Here is a 24,649-nt window from a genome sequence, read left to right as displayed (position 1 = left end):
TCGTATTTAAGAAAATTAGGGAAAGGCATGAGAGATCCTCATTTTGAAAGTGCAGGGAGAAATAACTTGGAAATATGTCAGGACTCCTGCTTAATTGGTTTATGTCTGCTTTATGAGATGCAAACTTTGATATGAGCAAGTGAGGAAGTGAAGGTCCTGTCAGATTTTTATATTAGTCATTGTTTGGATTCCTGAGATATATTAATGGCTTGCTGTGTTGCACAACTTTAGCTACTTCTTTCCTTTCTGGAGAAATTAAGGTAAAAATAATTGAAATTTATCTTCATGCGCTAGTCGCCACAAGGAACACAAACACTTTGGAATATGCTCTATCCTGTGGACACCTGAAAACCAGAAATGCTGTTTTCCATAGGTGTATCACCAAGCATATATTAAACTTTGTTTTTGCCATCTCCTAAGCTTGATTTTGTTGTACATTATTACAATGATGGTGTAAATCATTTGACCATGTAAAGAAAACTGTCTTGTTTTTGATTCATACATTCAGAATTTCCCCATGTAACTCAGGTAGAGGAGACAAGTATGAAAGAAATTGGGCACTTAAAATTTAGTTCACACATCACATAGTGTCTGTTGGGGGAAAAGATGCAGAAACTGGGTATAGAAATTGCCAAATAGGGATTAGTAGGTAATACCTCATGATTTTTCCCCCCTCTCTGCAGTAGTGCATAGGGAAATGTTGAGGGCATAACTTAGGACAACCTTTGGAAATAGGTCATGTTTGTTAGAATCCCTATACAACATGTAGGTTGTGCAGTTTACACAGCACAGGCTAAGGGTGTATTTTAAAGCAAGTGTGGTTGCCTATCTCCTTTCCGTGATCCAGTCAGAGCCCTGAACATCTTGAACAGATGTGGGCCAATTACTCTTTTGCTTTTTAGTAAACAGTGTGTCTGATTTTGATCTGTCTGTTTACTTTATGGACTGGTTATAGCCGTAGTGCTACTTGCCCTTTTGCTGCAGGATGCATTTCATAAGCGTGGTGGCGTGGGGAGGTTTACAGTTGACATTATAAGGGCAAGACAGGGGTATTTGTAGTAAAAGTAATGTTCAGTACCTCAGCCAATGTCAGATTGCTTGCCTGTTGTGTCAGACATAACTCGTCGTAGGGAAGCATTGCTGAAAAAATAGATATTTTAGGAGGTTGCTTGGATGAAAGTATGTTGAACACACTAAACCTTATATATTTAGTTCTTCAGCTTCTCTGCCTGACTGCTTCAGTAATGATGCAGCCTCAAGCAGAGTCCCTGTTCTGAGGTGTTATCTGAACAACAGGAGGCTTTAATTTGCTGAGGATCACTGGACATGGCTCACGCTCTTTCTTGTCTTGTCGCTTACTTGCATTTTGCCCTAAGCATCAAAGCTTTCAGATGCAAATCGTCCCAATGTTGTTCTTTTGATGGCCTATCCTTCCCCATTTACTTTTCAAAAATTACGTGCAATAATAAAATATATATTTGAACAGAGAGGCTGAATTAAGTGTCTATGTGTATTTAACCTTCATACTTAATTGTGTAGCCCATTATGAGGTGTTGATGCTTTGTTCCCAAATTCTCTACATGAAGTGGTGTATATTAAAGTGTATTTATACTTTTTTGGATTAATTAGCTTGACCTTAGGAACTGCTGTCCTTGTTTAATTGGTGTCTCCAAAGCACAGTAATGGTGTAAATCATCTGATAATGAGATTCAGGACTGGTTGCAGACTTATATAATAGCGTAATTTTGATCATAGCAAATAAGATTTGTTGATTCTATATTGAGTTATAAATGGTATATTCTTTTTTTTCCAGACGTATAAAAGTAGCTCAGAAATTCCTTATGTGCTGCAGCTTTCTAATGTATTTCAGATTTTATATAAAAAAGCAGATTTTGCTGTTGAATATAAACGTATCAATCTTTGTTTTGCTTAAATCATAACTAACCAGTCAAGCTGAATCAGTATTTTTATCACATTTTCCCATGAGAGAATGTATTGCCTCTTCATGGTTCATTCAAGTAACATTATAGAGCCATGGTTTGGCTCTATATCAGAATGCAGGCAATATTTTATAGTAAGAAAAGGGAAGACTAGATTTTTTTCATTATGATAATAATATTAGTATTATGCTGAAAATTAATAAGCAGGAATAACAGAGGAAGCAATTCTTCTAAAAGATGTGATTCTTTAAAAATGAATTTATGCTTTCTCATAAATTAATCATTGAAAATTTAAGAATTTAGGCAAAACCCCCCCAAACATTTTACAAATCAAAAGTACAGTGCGTATTTTGTATTTTTGTGATAATATTAATTGTTTCTATATGGCGTTTATTTTGCAAAAGTTGAAAACTAAAAGCAGCTATTAATATGCCACTGAAACTTTTTAAAATAGAATTAGAATACAGCTACATATTTGTACAACATTGCATTTTATTGTCACAGTGATCCCCAACCTCATATTGTAAAATGAGTCAGATTAATATTGCTTTGATTACAATCGTCAAAAGAATCTTTCTGAAATAATGATTTTGAATTTCAGAAGACCTTTGGGCAAGAACCTGTCACACTTGCAGTTTTATGGTATGCCTCTAAACTCTAAAAAATAAATACGTATTTGGATGCATTTCCATCTTTAAAATAATCACTTGTGAACAATTCAGTGGTGTAGTAAATGTTTTCAGTCCAAGCTAGGCCTCATATTTATTTCTATTTTCAGAATAATATTACGGGTATCTAGGCTTATGTCTCGGAAAGAATCAAGGAGCTTTTAACAAAGTGCTTTTTGTTGTCTCAGAAACTAAAACAGCTGCATGTAGGCCAAACAATAAAAATAAACTCCTGTGTAACTACCTTCTAACACACAAGAGTTCTGTAGAGAGGAAACTAGGATATTTAGAAGAATAAAGTGACTCATTGTGCAAGAAAAAACAATGCCATGAGGAAAATCTATGGCTTGGAGGTGCATCTGTTACCTTTCTAGACAGAAATCAGAGACATTTTAAAAGAAAAATAAATGGAATGAGGTTTAATACTGACCACATTGTATTAATATAACTTTCCACAGCCAGGCCAACACCACAAATAATTAAGCCAAAAGACTTCATAGTTGCACCTTGACACAATTTGTCCTATGAAAAATTACAACATTGTGTTTTTTATACTATCGTTATGATTTCCATTAGATCACTAATGGATTAATTGTACTAATTAATTGTAATTATTACTAGTAATATGAATGTTGAAGCATCTAATTGTTTCAATTATTTATTTGTTTGTTCAATTTATATGGCCACCCATCTCAAACATATGACTCTGGGCGGCTAACAGGAAATAAAAACAAGATAAAAACAGCAAAATAATAAATAATAAACATAGGAGCTGAGCTAGACAACATAATCAACAACATAAGACTATGAATGTCAGTAGGGGCGGCAAGTCTAATCTCTGAGGAATGATGTCTTAGAGGGCAACCAACAAAAAGAGAAGGTTTCCTCCAGATGATACTGCCAGATGACACTTCTTAATGGATGGGGCTCAGAGCATGCCTTTCCTACCAGGTCTCAAGAGTGAGGAGATACTGCTGGGAAAGACAAATCTGCAAATAACCTGGCCCCATGCCATGAGGGGGCTTACAGCTCACTACCAACATCTTGAATTGAATCTTGAAGCATACTGGCAACCAATGCATTTTGCAGAGCAAAGATGTCACGTGAGCTGAATGAAAGGTGCCCATAATTACCTGTACTGCTTTCTTCCACATCAGCTGACGCTTCCAGATGCTCTTCAAGGGCAGTCTATGTAGTCAAATTGGGAGGTGGTAAGGACATGATGACTGTGAACAGGGTTTCTTGGTCCAAGAATAGGCACAACATATAGCTGTATTTTCCTAGCCTTGGCTGCCACCTGCTCTTTGAACAGGAACAGTGAGTCCAGGAAAGCCCCCAAATTGCACACAGTTTCTGTTTGGGATTGTGTAACCTCATCCAGAACAAGAGATGGAAGGTCCCTAGAACCCAGGGACCCTAAAACCCAAAGTCAATTGGTCTTGCTAGGATTTAGCTGAAGCTTGTTGTTCAACATCCAGACTCCGACAGCCTCCAGACACTAAGATAGGACTACACGACATCACTTGGAGATATAAAGCTGTGTATTGTGGCTATATTGATGATACTTCATTTGGAACCATTAGATGCCTTCACCCGGTAGCTGGGTGAAAAGCTAAAATAAATGTTTAAAGGAGTCTTAACAGCACTTAGTTTTGGCATGCTTCTATTCTACCAAAGTTTTTCAAGTGGCTTCCACCCACCCAGTACATTATACCATCTCATCTATTGAGATTCTCAATCATTCAGATCATGGTTGTCTCAAAGGTGCTTTTCCAAATGGCAACTGGACTTCCTTGGTTTTTTCCTTAAAAATGTTTTGCTTCTCAAGAAGCTTCTTGGATGAGAAATGAAACATTTTCAAGGAAAAAACCAAGTCCAGTTGCCTTACAAAAAAGTACCTTTGGGATAATACCATCTCCCATTCTTGAGATCAGTGTGGGAGGGACTAGAGAAGGGTCTCAGCTTATCAGGGGGCAACTGTAATCCTATTAAACTTTAGGAAGAATGTAAAACTGTATTTCCATAGAAAAATCTGACTTACGCAGACAGTGGTAGGAAGGCATTGTTTTTGATTTGTTCATTTGCTATTTATGATTGCAAGCTGCCTAGAATCAAGTCCAGGCAGCATATATATCTATGTATATAGTTATAAATAAATCATGGATATGTTTGCTGTATATGAAGATAATAGTGAAATATCTATAGTTTCCAAAATCATCTGAAAAGTACATTGTAAATTAGTACTAAAGCTTATTACAAGAGAAACAGAGATTTTTATGGTTTGTTTGTTTGTTTATTTATTTAATCCCACCTTTATTATTTATAAATAACTCAAGGCGGTGAACCTACCTAATACTTCTTCCTCCTCCTGTTTTCCCCACAACTACAACCCTGTGAAGTTTGTTGGGTTGATTTTCAATGCCTAAAGCAGACTAGAACTCACAGTCTCCTGGTTCCTAGGCCAGCACCTTAACCATTAGACCTAATTGACCCTGTTATGATTTGAAAATCTGTTACATGTTAGGCAGGCAATAGAGAGTGGTTTGATTGACCTTGCAGTTAGCTTAATCTGGAATTGGAGCAAAAAGGCTGACAGAGGAGTGATTCTGCTCCTTCTTTGTAGAAACCATGCAGCCTGTTAGACAAGGGAAACCATTTTTCTGCCCTCATTATTGAAATGTATTTCTCTAGTGTTCTTCTCCAAACTCCCAACAGATTAATACATCTTTTTCACAAGCTAGCAAACTTTGCAGATTTATTTAGAAAACTGATTTTTATAAACATATTCTTGACTTTAATTGTTCTTCTTTTGTTTTTTCCCCTTATTCTGCAGATAAGTTTCATGAATTCAAAAGAAACTTACAGTGAATTCTGGGTACCTGGATTTGTTTTCTAGTGTATTTGTAAGTACTACTTTTTAAAAACTATTTTTCTATGCTGGATAAAAAAAAATCAGGTTATAAAAATGTTTAGAAGATTTTGGTTCTAGTACTCAAACAGTACATAGAATACATAGAATCAACCATGGTTAAAATAAGTATTATGAACCAGAGGTGCAGTGATGAATGGAGATTTACTGAAAGCCTCTTCTTCCCTCTGATGCTCATATTGGAGTATTCACTTGAAAATGGATCTTTACTGGCTAAATTAGGACATTTTCCATTAAATTTGGACATTTTCCACTGGGGGACTTCTCAATATGCATCTTCTTCTTTTATATCACCGGTGTCAAACTTGCTGCATCACATGACGTGTCGTGACTTTTTTTGCATTGCCGGAGCTGGGGTGGGCGCAGGCTCCGCATAATGCAACCGGCCTATGGGCCGGCAGTTTGACACCCCTGTTTTATATGCATGAGGAATCTGCAACAGTTTGAATTCCAAGGGAATCCAGTACTTTGGAGAGCATAGGGGTATTCTTGTAACCCCCAATGACAACTCCTTAAACTAAACACATGTTTTCTCTGAGCTGTGCCGCTATTGCAGAGGGAAGTCACGGAATCCCAGAAAAAGATGCAGTTGCTTTAAATGCCCCTTTTATGTTGTGAAGCACCTTCTTCCTTTAAAAATAGAGCACCGCATATCTTTAGAATGTGGAATGAAATAGAACTATCACAACTGTTTTCTCTCAAAGGTAATCTGGCAAGGATGAAAAATTAATTGATAAAACATCAATGCTGTACTTCCCCATGTATTGAGTTTCTCATTGGTTGTGGCTAAATATGAGAAGAAAGAAGTAATCAGTCAAATATTATTTAGGTAACAAGACAAAGCCATGTGTTTTACACAACAGTGAACAGGAAAGCATTGTATGGAGAAAAAGAAACTTAATTTGCTTTAAAAAAATGTAATGTCTCATTGGCTTCTGCCTTCAGTCATTTGAAATGATATTCACATAATTTACTATTTAGGAGAGCAGTTCTCAGTCTTCCCATAAATAATTTGTTTTGTTGTTGTTAGTTGTGAAGTCATGTCCGACCCATCGCGACCCCATGGAAACGTTCCTCCATGCCTTCCTGTCCTCTACCATCTTCTGGAGTCCCTTTAAGCTCACGCCTACTGCTTCAGTGACTCTATCCAGTCACCTCATTCTCTGTCATCCCCTTCTTCTTTGCCCTCAATCTTTCTCAGCATTAGGCTCTTCTCCAGTGAGTCCTTCCTTCTCATTAGGTGGCCAAAGTACTTGAGTTTCAATTTCAGGATCTGGCCTTCTAAAGAGCAGTCAGGGTTGATCTCCTCTAGGACTGACCGGTTTGATTGCCTTGCAGTCCAGGGGACTCGCAGGAGTCTTCTCCAGCACCATAGTTCAAAGGCCTCAATTCTTTTGCGCTCGGCCTTTCTTATGGTCCAACTTTCACAGCCATACATTGCAACAGGGAAAACCATGGCCTCGACTATACGTACAATGTATCAATTTTACTTGCTCACTATAACTAGTTCTTGACTTACAACCATTTGTTCAGAAATCATTCGAAGTTACAACAGCTTTGAAAAAAGTGATCCTTGCATCCATGACCATTGCAGTGGTCACTGATCAAAATTCAGGCACTTGGCAACCAGCATGTATTTATGACGGTTGCAGTGTCCAGGGGTCATGAGATCCGCCATTGGAGACCTTCCCAGCCAGCTTCCTATCAAGCAAAGTCAACGGGGGAAGCCAGATTTGCTTAATGACTGCATATGTCACTTAACAACTGCAGTAATTTGCTTAATAACGGTGGCAAAAGGTGTGACTCACTTAACAATCACTCTGCTTAGCAATGGAAACTCTGGTCCCAAATGTGGTTGTAAAACTACCCCTGTAGCAAGTATATTACTTCTTAATATAACAATGTTCCCTGATGCTTGCTGAATTCAAGAGAAAGGAGCATCTTATTTCCTATACCTCCTCCTTTCCCATGAAACTTTAGGGGCTTAGAAATACTTAAGCAATGCCCTGGAAGTATATAGTATATCTCATCTGGCATTTGAAGATACCAAGTAAAGCAAAAAGATGGGAATGCAATGAGTTTCTGACCCTTGTCTGCTTCATTAATAAACATTTACTAAAGATAACTGAAATATAAATTATTTCTCTCATTTACCAAACATACATACAGCAACTTAAAATGTAATTGGAGAGGCACATTTTAGTTGAGAACTCTGTTTATGCCAAGGAACTTACTGTAGCCATATGTAAGAATATTGAGTCAGATTAAATGAGGATATAATTAATATCCTAGAAGAGCAGGCCATATTTCACCATATTTCACCTTTGATATGTGTTGATCTTCTGGTCCTATTGCAAGGAAGATATTCTATGTAGAATTCCAAGACGCCATTTGACATCATAATTCTATCAGACATCATGATTCTATCTAGTAAATGGTTTTGGGGATTTACTGTTATTGTAAAGTCCCTGTGGATAGAGTAGCTACATTGTTGTACACGTCTTCATTTGGCAAGTAAATTTTGCTCCTTTTATTGGCTGTTATTAAGGCAGTTCTGTGGCAGAACTGGGTTTAGGTTGAAGAACTAGACTATTTTGTAGAGTTGTCATCTGCTATTCTATATCACCGTTTCCTCCAGATGATCACAAGAATTCTAGAATTCTTGCAGGAATGGTTTCTCATCTGTAGTGCCATTTTGGGCAACATTGTAAATAGTGATGAACTTTATCAACTAAGAGACGGATGGGATAGGGATGTGGTCTTCCTACTCCAGTGATGAGTGTCCCAATTGGGATCCCTAGTCAACTGGCAAAGCCAAGTTTTAATACCCTTCCAGAGGGCCAAAAGAGTGGGAACAGTTCTCATTTTCAGTAGTAGAGTGTTCCACAAGGATGGGGTCACAGTGGAAAGGGCTCTTCTCCTTGAACCCATCTGCTGGAATTCCTTAGCAGACGGGATTTGTAGCAGGCCTCCTCCACTGGCGCAAGTGGGGAGGGCTAGTTAGGGAAAGGTGGCTTCTAGCATACTCTGGACCCATGCCATGGGGTGCTTTAAAGGTAACAACCAACACCTTGAATTGGGTCTGGAAGCAAACGGGAAACCATTGCAGTTCATGCAGTAGCGGTATTATATGGGCATGGCTAGGGGGTTCCCAGGAATGTGCACACTGCTCTATATTGCACCAGCTGCAGCTTCCAAATACTCTTCAAGGGTAGCCCCAGGTAGATCAAGTTGCTGTTATCCAACTAAGAGATGACTAGGGCATGAGCGACCATGCACAGGCCCTCATGATCCAAGGAATGGTGCCACTGTTGCAAGAGTTTGGGATTATTGCTCATTGGAAAATTTCTGTGGATGCTTGTGACTGATCTGTCAGTATTTCTATATTGTTTCAGAAGATACGTTTTTTGTACCAGGTAAAGGTAAATTAAATTACATATTTACCTTCATAATCTTTGGGATACAAATCAATATTGTAGTGACAGGCAAGCGAAGCCTCTTTACTTTGTGAAAATAATTGTAGACTTTTTTAAATAAAATGATCCTGACCTTGAATGAATTCTTATTGAATTGAATTTATTAACTGGAATCATAGATGGTTTAGTTTCCTTCTTTTCCCTTTTCGTAGTGTGCGTATGTGTGCACATATTTTAGTGCTTTGTGCCCCCTCCAAATATCTCAAGGGGCAATTGATTCATCTGCTGGTATAAAAACAAAATCACTTAGCTCTAGCCATTCATTCATCATAGTATATGGTGCGGTAAAAGGTTAACGGCTCAGTGGATGGATGGGATCTATAATAAATAACTGTGCTGTTTAGAAGCCTGGTGATAGAAGTTTATGGTAGGTAAAAGAGAGCTTTTACTCACTTAGCCCCTTGTTTGATCAAGTCAATACTAGGGGGACTATTTAGAAATCTGATCTGAATATACGTGATGAACTCTATATGAATTATTTTCTCTATATTGTTTCCTCTTTTAAAGTTTCATTAAGTTGACCTAAATGTAAATAAATAATTTGTGCATAATATGTGAACATACATGTAAGACTGATTGAGCCTACAGAAGTTCGTGTTGATTTCCCCCTCCTTTTCCCCCCTCTTCATATCCCTCTTTCGTGCTTAATGTTAAAAAATGAACAATGAATAAAAGCTAGAGTTGCAAATACATTCAATGAAATGCATCGGCTCTAAGTGCGAAGCAAACCTCATCAAAGCCTTAAAATAGCCCTATCTTTTGGGAGGCTTGGATTGCTTCTTTGGGAGACTGTCCCTAATTGCCTGGATATATGGGTGCATGCACAAACAGTGCTTCCTCTGAAATGGCTAGCAAAGTGAAGCAGCTGTGCGTACATGTATTTGGTTAGATTGAAACAGCTACACTATCCCTTTTAGAGAAAGTGGCTGTTTTAAGCTTCAAGGAGGGCTGCCTTGCACCATGAACCTTTGAATGCTTTGCACAGCCCTAAAAAGAAAATGTTTATCGTAGTAGAACATGTGGCCAAACCTGGCTCACCTAAAACAATCAAATCACTTTAAAGATACAGCATTTTATTAACCCACTTACAAAACTTCCTGGCAAAGCCGAACAGCCCTGAGCAAAAGTAGAACCAGAGCTTATTTACACCTTTGACTTGCTACATGTCTTCTTACAAGGGCACTTAAAGCAGTTCTTGAGTATTGTTGGTGACGGGGATATTTTGGATATTTGGTAATCAATGCAGCTTGATTACCAAATATGATGTCATAAGGGGGACATTCATTTTTTTGGGGGGGTGGCTTTTACGACCACAAATGTGTACATTAGTAAAAAGTGGAAATAACTCCAAAGGATTTAGTGAACATTCAGGACAGATTCCGTGATTATTTCTCGTGCTATTTTATGCTGAAGATTTATAGTGTAACAATCCCCCCCACCAGTGCAAGTCACTTGTCAAAAGCTCTGTGCCACTTTGTTCCTGATGTGCAATTTTGATACCTGGCTTTCTGCAAGATGAGAGGATTTTCCGTTCAAGCTGTGTGTCCGGCCCTTGTTGTTTGGGTCCCTTTATGCCAGGTTTTGGTCTGAGCCTTCTAAAGATCAATCTCAGCTTAAAGGGAGATGCATCAGATGCAGAAGCAGTAATAATAAGCCATATGAGCAGTCACTGCTGCTCTCTATGGCTGTATTGACAGGATTTCCCAGGTGCTACTTCAAGAGCAAGCTAGTTATTTTAGTACTAACTTCAGTAGGTACTCGCCTACTTAATGCAAAGCAGCATAGTGTTTTTTTTTAAAAATAGCTCATGTTTATTTTTGTTTCATGCATCTTACAGCTTTTACTTCCAGCATTGGATTGCATCAGTCATCAAACTGTTCAATCAGCAGTATTAAGAATAGCTTGTTTTCCTGTTTAATGTCTTTTAAATCATAAACCCGTCCTGTACACTTGATGAGAAAATGGTTCTTTCATTGTTTCATTTAGTTGTGTCCAGATTTCTGCTTACTGAGCTCCAGAATTTTTTCCTATCTTATGGCGTCATGTCTTGTTCCATGCATAAGAAAAACTAGGCAAGAAGAATTGGCAGAAGAACCTTCTCAGCAAAATAATGAGTTTCCAGGACTATTTCTTTGGTACATCAATAATTTTCTTTTCAGTATTAGGAAAGTAACCTTTGTAAGTTCTCTAACTTCGTTTGGGCTTTCTGTGTTAATGTTTTGCTTCATATACAGGTAGTCCTTGACTTATGACACAATTGGGACCAAATATCCATTGCTAAAGGTGGTTGTTCAGTGAATCGTGTCTGATTTTATGACTTTTTTGCCATGGTTGCTAAATGAATAACTGTCATTAAGTGAATCTGGTTTCCACCATTGACTTTGCTTGTTGGAATCCAGTCATGAACGTTGCAAATGGCATTCACAAAACCCTAGGATGCTGCAACTGTGATAAACATGTACCAGTTGCCAGTGCCCAAATTTGATCATGTGACTGTGGGGATGCTGCAACAGTCAGATGTGCGAGGACTGGTCATACATTACTTTTTTCAATGGCATTTCAACTTTGGTTACTAAATGAATATTTGTAAGTCAAGGACTACCTTTATAGCACGTATATTGTTTCTGCAAAGCATATTTCAAAATGGAATTTCATTGTGGCAGGAGTCATCATAGCAAATTTTATTTAGTGAGGGTGGGTAAGTTGGTGGATGAATGGATGGGTAGGAAGGCCTTAAAGGCCTTAAATTAAATTATACACTTTCCCAGTGGTTCATTATGCCCAAAGCCAAACCTTTGTTTTTGCCATGGATGCACAGATAGTAATAGTGATTAGAGCATTTTTTCTTACTGTATATTAAGGAAAAGCTTTATATCCTTAATATCAAATCTATTGAATACTTACCACATCAAGATAATAATATATTGAAGCAATTAGCTTACATGGATATGTAAGTTGCATTTTTGGATAGTTTATTAATAGAAATATAGGATTTTTGTTTTATAGATAATTTATCTTTGGATATGGTGAATCTATTCATTTTTGCCACATTTTCCATTTTTTTCGTCTTTTTTTTAATACTGAAGAATAAATCTGATATCAACACTTAGAGATTGGTATATCAAATTCCAGAATATGACAGATTTAAACAATTTGTCTTGAACTAACCTAACTTGCATTAATTCCAGGTTTGAAAAAAATTGGAAACTATCACAACAGTTCCAAAGTGGAAAAAAGATTACAATGGCACAGCAATCGTTATCTTTAAAATGAAGGGAATTCCTTAGAATAATCAAACTGGAATAGAAATGACAACTGAAATGATAGTTAAAAAATAAGAGCATTCTTCTATATAACTGGATTATATAAATTAATGTGTCTTGGGTATTTATATTCATTGTACACACCTTTATAGTTATTCTTTGAATAACAAATTTCAAATTTGTACCTATAGTGTCCTCTCACTTGAAATAGATTTTTTAAAAACAAAAATGAATACAACAGAGGGTAGAGTGTTGATACAAAATATCATTTTTTCTAACTGAAAAGGTTATAATGCCACAGAGATAAACCAAGGAATCAAAATAGTATTACTATTTATGAAGCCCATTAATATAGAGAAGATTGGATCCAGATTTCAGCCTATTTAGAAAAGTCACATAGGAATTCTTGGGATGATTATTATGGGTAGCTTAAGTCACATTGTCACATTCATTTCAGTGTTTCTATTCTAGACATAACTGACCTTGAATCCAACTTCTATATGCTAAAAGGGCATTTGTTTAGTTATATTTTACTACTTCTTGGTGGATCAATGTAGTGTTTTGTAATATTTTGATCTGACTAGTAAAATTACATTTGTTTCAGTAGCCATATTCTAAAACATAAAGCATAATTCAGTCTGAATTCAACCCATAGATTCTTCCCTTCAACAACTTTTCCCCTCACCAATCATTGTGATTGGGTTTATCATTTCAAACTTGCTTGAATCGTTTCCAATCTTGTTTACATTTTGAATTAATACATATTCTACATTCTGGCTAGCTTGATCACTTTATTCTTTGTCAATCATTCTCTGAAATTTATCAGCCTTGCCTGTAATATGCAAAGACATACTTTTTGTTGGTAATTTCATTCATTGATGGTAAAATCTGTTTCTGGGATCGGATGGCACCAAAAATCCCTCTGTTCTGTTAAATTTTCAAAAAAAAAATATGTTGGAATAATTCTGCTATATTTTTTTCATTCAGTCATATATAATCAAGGGCAATCTTCAAATTTTCTTAAATTTTATAAACCTCCTATAAGCTGAGTAATTATTTTAAATCTGTACTGTAATCTGTTTGCCTGCTTTTATCTATTGTTTGTGGCTGATACTGGTAAGTCTTGGTTTTGTTTTCATTTATATTTTGTAATATACCTCACTGTATGACTGCTTGCTAAATTCAGTGTTGTCCCCCCACCCCCACCCCTTCTGTATTCTTAGAGGAAGATGTTCCAGAAAGAAGCCATTTATAGAATCACTAGGCTGCTTCTCCAAACCCATGTACAGATGTGTCATTCAGCCAGTTAATATCGGGGTTGTTGAAATCATCCATTATTATTTTTTTTTCTCTGGCAGATTTTGCCACTTCATTAATATCTTTCAACATACTGAGTTGCTTGGCTGCTGCTTCTTTTACATTGCTTATATCATATCATGCCATCACAGCACATTCTGCAGTTTCAAGTTAATTGCTCAATTAACAGTGGTATTCATAAAGTGCTAGGAAAATTCCACAACTAATGATTTGGACCATTTCAAAATAGGTTGGTATTTCATAGTTTTAAATGTCAGGCATGCCAGTATCTGCAGGCATAGTATTGTCTAAGCTTTGAACTCTGTATAGCTTAAAAGGGCTAGATATTGTAATTGGTGCACTTCAGCACCACCCCTTCCCTCTTCTAGGGAGTTCTGTTCTCATTTAAAAAAAAATATTTCTAGGAAAGTAAATTATAAACATAAAGTGACATTAAACTGCTAAGTGTTGTGTCCTGCGGGAATGCAGGAAGAAACTCCATAGTCAGGAGGACTGGCCATTAATTGTGGTTTTGAATTTGGATATCCTTCAGCTGGATGATCTCTAAATTGTTTGTATTTAGATTATACTTTTTAAATGTGCACATGACAGCCAATAATTAATATTAGAGCCAGGATTTCCTATTTACCTGAAGAGAAAAAATAATGATGTAGCCTATCTAGTCCCCCACCCCTAGTGGCTGCTGTGTTATAAGTGGCAGCAAGTTATTTTTTTTAAGTGAGGTGTTTTTTGGGGTTGCTTCAGAAACGATGTGAATTATATACAGCCTTGTATATGTATTTGTTCTTATAGGGCCTTGTATATATAATATATACTTGGCATTAGTCAGTGCTTTCCTATGGTTCTATCAGCTCAGAGTGATATACCAGCTCAGAGTGATATACCATCTTTCCTGGCCTGAAACAGTCTGGCATCAGTTAATCAAAGCTTTGTGACCTGCAGTTGGATTACTGTAATGCTTTTTACTTGGGTCCGCCTTTGAAAGGTCAGTTAATTCAAAGCAGAGCTGACCAGAACAGAGATGATCAGTATAATCATATAGGATGTCGGCGCTTTGTTGACTAAATTGTCTCTCAGTCTGTTTCCTGTCCCAATTTAAAATGTTACTGCTGACTTTACAACCTTAAAAACCTAAAAGATGTAAGGTTAGATAGAAAAGTTTCCTTCCATATGTAATCTGCCTTTCTTATGAAGTGCTCCCTGCACTAAAGTTCATTTTTTGTTGGTAAGTGAAAACATCACTGTTCTCCCAATAGTTTTCTAACCTGTCCGTGTCACTGATTTTATAACAGTTGCATGCTGATTATTGTATGTCCAACAATGAGATTTTATGTCTTTAGAATGAAAGAACCCTTGCAAATATTTTTATTAGTGGCATGATCCAGGAGAATTAACCCCCAGTTTAAGTGGTAGCTAAATTCTCAATAAATTGACAGTGCAATCTTCTGTTTGTTTATTCAGAAATAAGTGCTGTTGTATCCAGAGAGATTCTTTTTCCAATTGAATGTGCATCAAAATGTGGGCTAAAATGTAACTAAAATTACAATCCTAACCTTATGTAAAAGGAAGTAGAATTTAGTGAATACCTCAATATATTGTCCTTTTTCTTTGGATGCATTAAATCTATTGGTTATATCAAAGCTGCAATATCTCTAAACAATGCTTTACTAGGAAAGCTGTGATAGCTATATTCAGTATACAGTATTATGAAAAATGTAGCACTGTTTATAAAAACAGTGTAGATTTGGAATAATCTAAAACACATTTCAGTGCTGATAGAAATTCGGGATTTTTAGATGCTGCTAATGTGTTTGAACCAATTGTGAAATTAGAAGATTTGTAATTAAACTCACTGGATTTGGATTTCAGAAAATCCAAACTCTTTTGCAATAATTTCTATGCTTTAAAATTTGCAGTTAGCTGATCTAAAGTCTTAATATTGCTCTCACTCTCTCTTTCATCTCTGTATATATCTACCTGAAATTTTCAGAGTGAGATTATTTCGGAGTGTAAATTTATCATGTGAATAAGGGTGAAAATCATCCTTCCAACCTACCATTTTCCAAATATGCCTTTAATGCTACAGTTACATTAGAATCCTGAGTGAAGAAATAGCCAGACTCCACCCTTTAAATCTGTACGATCACATAATAACTTTCTAATTGTGCCAACTCTTGTCTTTGGACTGGATCATTTAATTTTCATGAAGTCAAAATGCATGCCCAAAGGTACCCCAAAGCAGGAAAAATAGAAGTCCTCATGTTATTGTAACCATGATTGAAATAAAGAAAATGAAGACCATTGTCCTTCTCAAAACAGTCTTCTTAATAATGCTTGATAATATCAAGCCAGAGAGTAGTTATTTGCAAGAACTTTAAATAATCGGTTGGAATGTCCCAAATTAATAATCAGTGGTTGTGGGTCTTGAAGAATATTAAGTATGTATCTTATAATTTTAAGATGAGATTAATTGAACATTTTTTTCATGCTTATTGGGGACCTCCAAGAATGCTTTAAAAAGTTTGATTCTATGTTTGATTTTTCTAGGAAATAAAATAATAAAGGGGTCATTTATTATACAGTAGGGCTTGCTCCATTATTGTCACATTTTTGTTTAACATCCATACATTTCCTAATGTGATTTTAGGAATAGGAATATGTTTTAAGATATGAATGATTCTAAATGATGTAGTAAACATTAGATATCATTTATGAAGACTTATGGATTTATTGAGCATAGGCTGCCCTGAATTTACTGACTTAGTCTAATAATATGTGTTTGCTTGCAATGTGACTTTCTATTAATGTAATGGAAAGACCGATCAATAATAAATACTCCATGTGATCAAGGTTTATTGTGTCTAAATACTGAGCTGTTTTCTACATGTGTGATGGTTTTGCCTTTTCCACTTTTATATTTTCCCTTTTCTCTTTTTTATTTCTATATATTATGGTGTCTATACACATATACACATATAGAAAATTGCAAATGTATTGCAATGATATGGAAGGTATATACTCAACTTGCTTTGTAATCTCAGGAATACCTCAAGGACAGCATAATTTTCATGTTTCAAGAGGGGAAAAATGAGAATTATACTATCCCTTTTGGCTATATAGCAGACTACTATTAACTTTTTTCCCATCACTACACCTTTTAGAGATTTCTAAATGGAACACTACAATGCTAACAGCTTTTAAAAAAAAAGATTATTACAGTATTCTCACATCTTTATATTGCTGTAGTAAAGTTAAATTTACTACAATACTGAAGGTAAACAGAGGCTGATGTTAGATGGAATCAATGTTAAAATGATCCAACATTCTTTGGAGGAGGGGACTTTTGTTGATTTGAAAACTGTTACTGTACGTAGCTGGAGGGTAGTTTTTTTTTAAAGAGTTGCCAATAAAATGGGTTCACCAATAAGAACATCTGTTTCTGAAATGGTTCGACATCAAATCCTGAAATGCAAGAGATGCTTTCTCTTCTCTTTAATAGTCAAATAAAATTAACTGTTTAATAAGAGTTTAATGTAAAAATGGAAAAGCAAAAGATTGGGAAAAAAACTGGATATTTGATTTTATACACTTTTATACACTACAGACCCTACAATTCTTTTTTTTAAAAAATATTCTGGTATAAAATGATTCAAATGCTCTTTTTTTAGTTCAGCGTCTAAAATAGGAAATCTAGATTTATTTTATGTACATATAATCAAAAGAAATGGCAGATGATGGAGAAACAATTCAGAAGTATAGAAGAATGGAGCCTGATAAAATCCTGATCTTTCCAGGTATTAAAAAATTACAGCTCATTTGGCAGCAAACTGTTGTTTTTGAGAGAAACAGAACACTGGCACTGAAATCAATTGTCATATATCTCTATAAAGCTCAGGTGAATAGGTAAAAGAGAATCATAGATGCAGTATTTGGGAATAGCAACGCCTGCATTAAGCTTACAAGAGTGAGCTTGCAACAAAAAGTGTTGCTGTGTGTTTCCATTCTCTTATAGAGCCAGCCTCAAGACCAGGTCCCTGTTCTGTATTAACTTTATTCTGAGGAATATGAACTGGGAACCTTGTATAATGGTTGGAGTAAAGAGAATGTTTCAAGAGAGGGTAACAAAAGGAAGATTTTTTTCTTTTTTTCCTAAACCCTTTCTCCACCCCTGTTATAAAGCCTAAAAAGGATAAGCTTAAGAATGACTAGCAGTAAGTATCAAACCTGAGTGCTTTGTTGTTGTTGTAAGTCGTGTCCGACCCATCGCGACCCCATGGACAACGTTCCTCCAGGTCTTCCTGTCCTCTACCATCTTCTGGAGTCCATTTAAGCTCACGCCTGCTGCTTCAGTGACTCCATCCAGCCACCTCATTCTCTGTCTTCAGTGACTCCATCCAGCCACCTCATTCTCTGTCATCCCCTTCTTCTATTGCCCTCAATCTTTGCCAGCATTAGGCTCTTCTCCAGTGAGTCCTTCCTTCTCATTAGGTGGCCAAAATATTTAAAAAGAGGCAGGAAGTAGAGCATTTTGTGAGTAAATAAGACAATAATGAATTTTTATTTCTTCTGAATTCTGTTCATAAACTTAGGTGTTTATTTGCTAATTCCTCCTTCCAGCATACGATAAATGGTTTAAGCTGCTCAAGTCTGTATTCTCTTCCAACATTTTTATTAAACAGATATCCTAAATATCTTGCCTGGAATTCCTAAATCTCCCTCAGTTGCTTTTGGTGGTTTTGAAAAATATTTAATGACTAAACTACAGGGTTTTGCTTATTAAGACATGCAAGTCCCAATGGAAACTATTTGTTCTATTGAGTGTTTAACTTGTAGTGTTCTTCAAAAGTGAACTTTTGAAAATAAAAAAGGTTCATTTTTAAAATAGACTTAATTTACAGTATCGGCAGCAAAGTCAGTTTCTCAAGGAACTATGCCTATTTTCTTCCTTCCTTTTATTTTATTACAAAACTACTTTTGATAGCGACTCTATCTGCCCGTGATATCACTATTCTGCCATCTAATGGTTGTCTGGATTTTTGCAGTGTCTCTTTGTTTCTGGTGCAAGCTGAAGAAAATAAAATATTCTGTTGGCTAAAGGAATATAAAGTGCTTTGAGAAGCAGCCAAATGCACTTTCTTGGGAAACTCCAATGTTCCATTATATTAATAAGATACTGTTTAAAGGGATTTTAGGAGTATATGTAGATAAAAAAGACAATTAGATGTGTTCTATCTTTATGCAGCTTTATATACGATTTGTAGTGAAGAAGGTTTGGAATAATAAATGGGAGTGGTTGTGATGTATTTCCAGAAAAGGAACATTTACTTTCTTTTTCACCCACCACCCCCTCTAACCTTTCAGGACTGCTACACAAGTTGAACTAGTTTCCTCTCTCTTGAAATGATTAGCTCAGAAACTGGCCTTCTGCCACTTTTAATCTGTCTCATTACTTGGAGTCAAGACCTTTGCCCACAGCATGAGAAGTTAAAACATCAAGTTTAGCATAGATAGTATTATACAAAGAATCAGCTAGATACAGACATTCAAGAAACACACATAGTCATGCTGGGCAGGTTGCAATGAAGCCATGGTTGCTCGGGTTAGCTTTTGTTTAAAGAAGTCTCTTTCCCCCGTTCTCCTGTCTGACACAGTCACCTGGGTTTGAAATGGATGAGAATGTCAGAGTGAATTTTGATGTATGATGGAATAAGAATGTTTGTGAACAATAATCAAAACTCCACTGGGTTCATTGAAAGTCACCATGGAATTCAATCGGGGGTTGTGACATTGTAGTTTTATGTTCTAATGTGGATTTAAATTGGTTATTTAAGATTTGTAATATGGAATAATACAACAAAGAGTCTGAGCAGAAGAGAGCATAAGGTAAAGCATGCAAATAGAAGAGAATCAGAAGCAGTCTACTAATAATCCAGGGATCACATACCCCGGGTTCCAGCGCTATCAGCTTAAAAATGGCTTTTCTTGCATTGCAGTGAACCTAAACTAAATCAGCTCTGCTGCTGAAGAAAAATGATTATATGGGATCATAGGGGAGCACAGCATAATTATCTTGTTGAAAGGCCCACCAAGTGGTCTAGGTCAGCCACTCAATAAATTTCTATTGCTTGATTCTTTGTTTCCTTCTATATAGTCCAGCACTTTAACTACCTAACCTCAATGATTTTGCTTGTCTTGTCTTAATCATTTTAGCTCTTAAACCATTGTCCAGTTTCTTAGTAATCTCAAATTATTTTCCTCCACATTTCAAAAATATCTTTCCCATTTCTGTTTGACCCAATCTACTGTTCTTGAGAGGTTATCTGTTGAGGGGTTACTATTCTTGGGGTTATCTTGAGAGTGAATGATATGACTAGAAGATTAAGCAAGAGGGAGCAGCCGAGGAAAAAGAGTCAATTCTGTTTTAAAAAAGAGGAGAAATTAGATTATTCTAAAATGCTACCATCTCTGAAATTCTTAATGAACTGGTTATCAAAATATCACTAGTGAGTTTGTTAAGATAGGATCCTAGATGTACACAACCACTCTGTTATTCATTTTGCATTTTTATCAGCTGCTGAGAATGGGTAGATGGCATTGATTGATCTGTGACTCCTGCAGGGACAAATGTTTGCTATTTCTACTGATCTCTAGTAATAATTTGTAATTCTTCCAAATTCTCTCATCATGTTCATTGTCTTCTGCTTCGTTCTACTTGCTTCAACCTTGCTATGCTATAAATATATGTATGTGTGTGTGTGAGTGTATGTGTATGTATATTATGTATGTATGCAGTGATGGGATTCAAATATGTGAACAGCCGGTTCTCTGTGGATGCCATTTCTGGAAGTCCATTCTGGGCCTGGGAAACAAAAAATTAGCTACCGGTTCTGCTGAAGTGGTGTGAACCGGCTGAATCCCACCACTGGATTTATGTCCTGTTTTCATCACATGCCCAAAGTATATGAGTGTCTTTTTTGGTTCTTCTTGCACTCTGTTGTACTGTTAATAATCATTTACAAATCTATTAATTTGAAGATACCTGTTTTGTTTTTCTCGTTCTTTCTCACTATCAGGATTCACAGCTGTACTTTAGTGCTAGAAAAATTATTGCTCTATCCATTCTGAAAATTGCCATTAAAATGTCTTTATCTTTTATGATGTTTTCTAAATTCTAAATTACCTTTCTCCCTAGAGTTAATCTCGTCTAGGCATTTCCCATAGATGACAATGTGATTCTGCACGCAGAGTGTCAAATCTAACCAATTAATAGATTTTCTATTAATAAAATTTCTTTTCATTGACAGTGTCCTACTACTGATTATTCAAATTTACTCTGGAGGTTTAGAAATCCTGCACACACAGAAACAATTTGTCTGCAAGTCGGAGAAAATTGTTTAAAATTGCAGGTATTTTTTTTTCCTAGTTGGAATCTTCCATTGATAGAGGGACATTAGTTTTATTCTACCTGTAACCCACCACTCATATATTCCAAATCAACATATTAAATACAAGTATGAAAGTATGCACTATGATAGTCACATTTTTGTGTGCCACATGAAGCATTTTACATTTATTCTGCTGCATGCTGGAAAGGCAGTAGATAAACAGCTGGTTCAGTTTTATTTGTTTTTGAGACCGAAATAAGATGGTGCTTATAACTTAACTCAGAATAAAGTATTCATTCTATTCACTGCTGCCAAATTGGCACTAAAATACATTGAAGTGCAGTCACATTCTCACTGATATCTGAATAGCACTGGTTGCTCCAGGCTCATGCACATATTCTCAGACTTTAGTTGATAAGAACATCTGATGCTTGTTCATAGATAGGAAAAAATTAGTTAGCCCTTAAGGTAAGTAGTACCTATTTCTATTGTGTACATTTGAAAAAACATATATTGCGGCCAATTTTCTTGGTTAAAATTATAGCACATTTATTCTGGATATCCTTCATTATAATACACTATTCTACAAATGGGATTTCTGTTTAATCATCATCACAGAGAAGTATCTGCCCTACTAGTAAAATGTTTGCCATTATCGTATTATGAAGCAATTATCTTCCTGTGAGTCTTTATTCTCCTGCCGTAATGTCCCTAAATACATCACTGGGGCCTTTCCCATTGAAATGAATAGCAGGCATATCAAATTAATGTGATATAAATGATACAGCGTACAAGCCAAGTATATTAACCCCTCTTAGTTATGTTCTTCAGGTTCCAATTGCAACATCAGTTCACTCCAATGTGATGACTAGGAAGGTAGATTGCTGGTACAAGGATAACTCAGCTATCCAATACATGTCTTGTGCAGCTGTCAGAGTGTGTCTTAGTCTTTTGGCGGATATAAAGTCTATGACAAGTCTTTTATTCTGAACCTTTGGCGTTTCATGGTTGCTGCATGTATAATTTGATTGCCTGGGTTTGCAATGTTAGGAAATTGTGAAACAATGGAAATCGTAGAAAACAAATGGAGAGAAAGTAGGTGAATAAAACCAGTCACAGACTGGAGCACTTTACATTTATTCTGCTGCATGGTGGAAAGACAGTAAATAAACAGCTGGTTCAGTTTCATTTGTTTTTGAGACCGAAATAAGATGGTGCTTATAACTTAACTCAGAATAAAGTATCCATTCTGTTTACTGCTGCCAACACAGTTGACTTCTCTTTTCATTACATAACTGCATTCCAAGGTAGCTATCTGGATAGCTAGGAGTTGTTGTTTTTTATTTGCATTTCAAGAATGACTAATTGTTTCCTTAATAGTGCATAGTGAGTTAATAGTCAATAGTGAGTTATTTGAACTAGTGAATTCAGCTTCAAAATACTTATTATCCGAAGAATCCTATCTCTTCATTTATATAACCTCATTCTGAGCTCTTTAAATGAAGTTTTAAGATGATAATGTTTTAAAATTTTTGGGCAGCACTGGGGAGGCTGACCAGCACTGAGCGTTTGTAGGTATACATTCTCTCAGTGGTGAAAGAAAGTAGCTAAATTTCAGAGTTCAGATGGCTCCTTTTTTGTATTGAAATGGGGGGGGGGTACCTTTAAAAAGGACACATCCCCTATGCACTGTGGCTTTGTGGGTTACTTAATTTCTGATTGGATGTGTGGTATTGTTTCTTGCCTGCATGTGGATACACACACATAGCATTAGAGTAATTTGCAGCAAATGAGTAACAGGACTATTTTTTTTTAGGCAGGGAAAAACAGCAGAGAAGATAAGAACAATGTTGTCCTCCCTAACTATTCTTGGTTTCCAGCAAAAAAAAAAAAAAAGCCCAATCATGAGAATGGATTCCCTTAACAACTGCCATAAAAATGGTAATTCAGTCCAGTCCTAAGGGTGCCTCGCTTTATGACTGAAAATCTGGTCCCATTTATGGTGGTAAGTTGAGGACTTTCTATCTTGGAGAAACCGGATTGAATTTTCATGGGCATATCTGATTGGAGAATCAGTGTTGGCTTCTTGAATGAGTGGGGAGCTATGGGAGAGCAGATATTAGTTATTGGTGACTCTGAAGCCCATTTTGGAAAGACCATAGTATTACAAAAATCACAGAGAGTTTCTGATGTGTTTGTATCTCTCCCTAGTGTACTGTAACACTGTGTGAAAGGGGAACTTTGGTAAAACAATATTTTGGCTGGTAGTTAGAAGGATCAATCATACAGTACTTCTTTCTACTCCATCCGATGACATTATTTTAGGGAGAAGTGTATTTCTGCTTAGTAGAACAACTATTCTCTGAACCAGCCTCAAAGCATCAGAAGCAGATGCTCCACTTGTTCATACATGGAGAAGACCCACTTCAGTTTGGAGAATAAGCCCTTAAAGCAGGTCTCCGGTTCTATTTATGGCTCTGTTTGAAGTGGAGACAGGCTCCCAATGTGAATTTTTTGAATCTTGAAGCTGCATAGTGAAATGGACATCAGTAAAAAATGTATTATATAACAATATGTGTCTGGATAAGGAACTTAATAATAATTTAGTCATACTGTACAAGTATCCCATAAAAGTATTCAAATTCAAATTATATATATATACATTATGTATTTTTTTAAAATATAAAAGCCCATTTTAAAAAATACAGAACCAGTTCTGTGCACTTGTAAAAGTTAATGATGATTTTTAGGAATGTTAATACCTGCACCATCTCCTCTGACTTTACTGCAAATCTTGAGCATGGATGATTGGAACACTGGAGATACTTAACAAATATATGTGTAAGGGTAATAAATGTTAATCAGAGAAATATTGCCAAAGGAAAAATTACATATAAATGTTGGACTTTGAAGTCCCATGTCTTCTTAATGTGGAATCTTGAGCGTTCTGGTTTTGACATCTCTCAGAGACGCTGGTTAACTTTATGATTCATGTTAAACTGTATCTTATGGATGATAATGGCTGGGTTCATGTATCATGTTTAGTCAAAAACAAAGATTATGGCTTGGAGTGACATGTGAAATCAGCCTTGATTTAGATGATTTGTAACTTGCAGCTTTATATTTCCTTGTTAATAATTGGTGTGTCTATGTGTGTGTGTGCGTGCACATGCATACGTGCATGCAAATGTACAAATCTTCTATATAAAAGGTTTAAACTGATATTGCTTTCTTGCTAATCACTTGATCATTAGAAATTGTCCTCATTTCTATTTGTGAAAATATGTCCTCTTGCAGGAGAGAAATTCCTATAAAGCTTTCTGAAAGAAACACTCCAATTAACAATATTTTCCATTGGCCAGTCTCCAGAATACAACTGTTGTTACAGTTCTTGATGCAGTTTTCCTTTTTTATGTTAATGGTGTCTTTCTTTCTTAACTAAATTGCTATGTAGCTGGCAAATAAATGAAAATAGTCCACTCTTAAAATAATAATTTTACTAACTGGGAAAATCTGTAGCTTTCTGTTGTTCTACTTTATTGCCTGTGTTTGTTCCCAGGCAGATTTCTGGACAGTAATTTTCATGCCGTTTTGTTATTAAAATAACTTGCAACTCCTGCAGGGCCTTTTTAGGTATTCAGTATTGCTCTTTTTTTGAAAGGGCAGTGCAG

General features: G+C 36.1%; 1 protein-coding gene across 1 annotated transcript in view; it reads left to right on the top strand.

Moving 5' to 3' along the window:
- The first annotated feature begins 2,561 nt into the window (after positions 1–2,561).
- SOX6 (SRY-box 6) overlaps positions 2,562–24,649 on the top strand; it is a 381,843-nt gene continuing 359,755 nt past the window's right edge. The window contains exons 1-2 of the mRNA XM_029283932.1: positions 2,562–2,582; positions 5,442–5,511. The gene's annotated coding sequence lies outside the window, so the exon portion shown is untranslated. The remainder of the gene's footprint in view (positions 2,583–5,441; positions 5,512–24,649) is intronic.

This window comes from Protobothrops mucrosquamatus, unplaced genomic scaffold (assembly GCF_001527695.2).
Source record: "Protobothrops mucrosquamatus isolate PMUCROS unplaced genomic scaffold, P.Mucros_1.0 scaffold_95, whole genome shotgun sequence".
NCBI classification, from domain to species: Eukaryota; Metazoa; Chordata; class Lepidosauria; order Squamata; family Viperidae; genus Protobothrops; species Protobothrops mucrosquamatus.
This window is presented reverse-complemented; position numbering and strand designations above follow the sequence as displayed.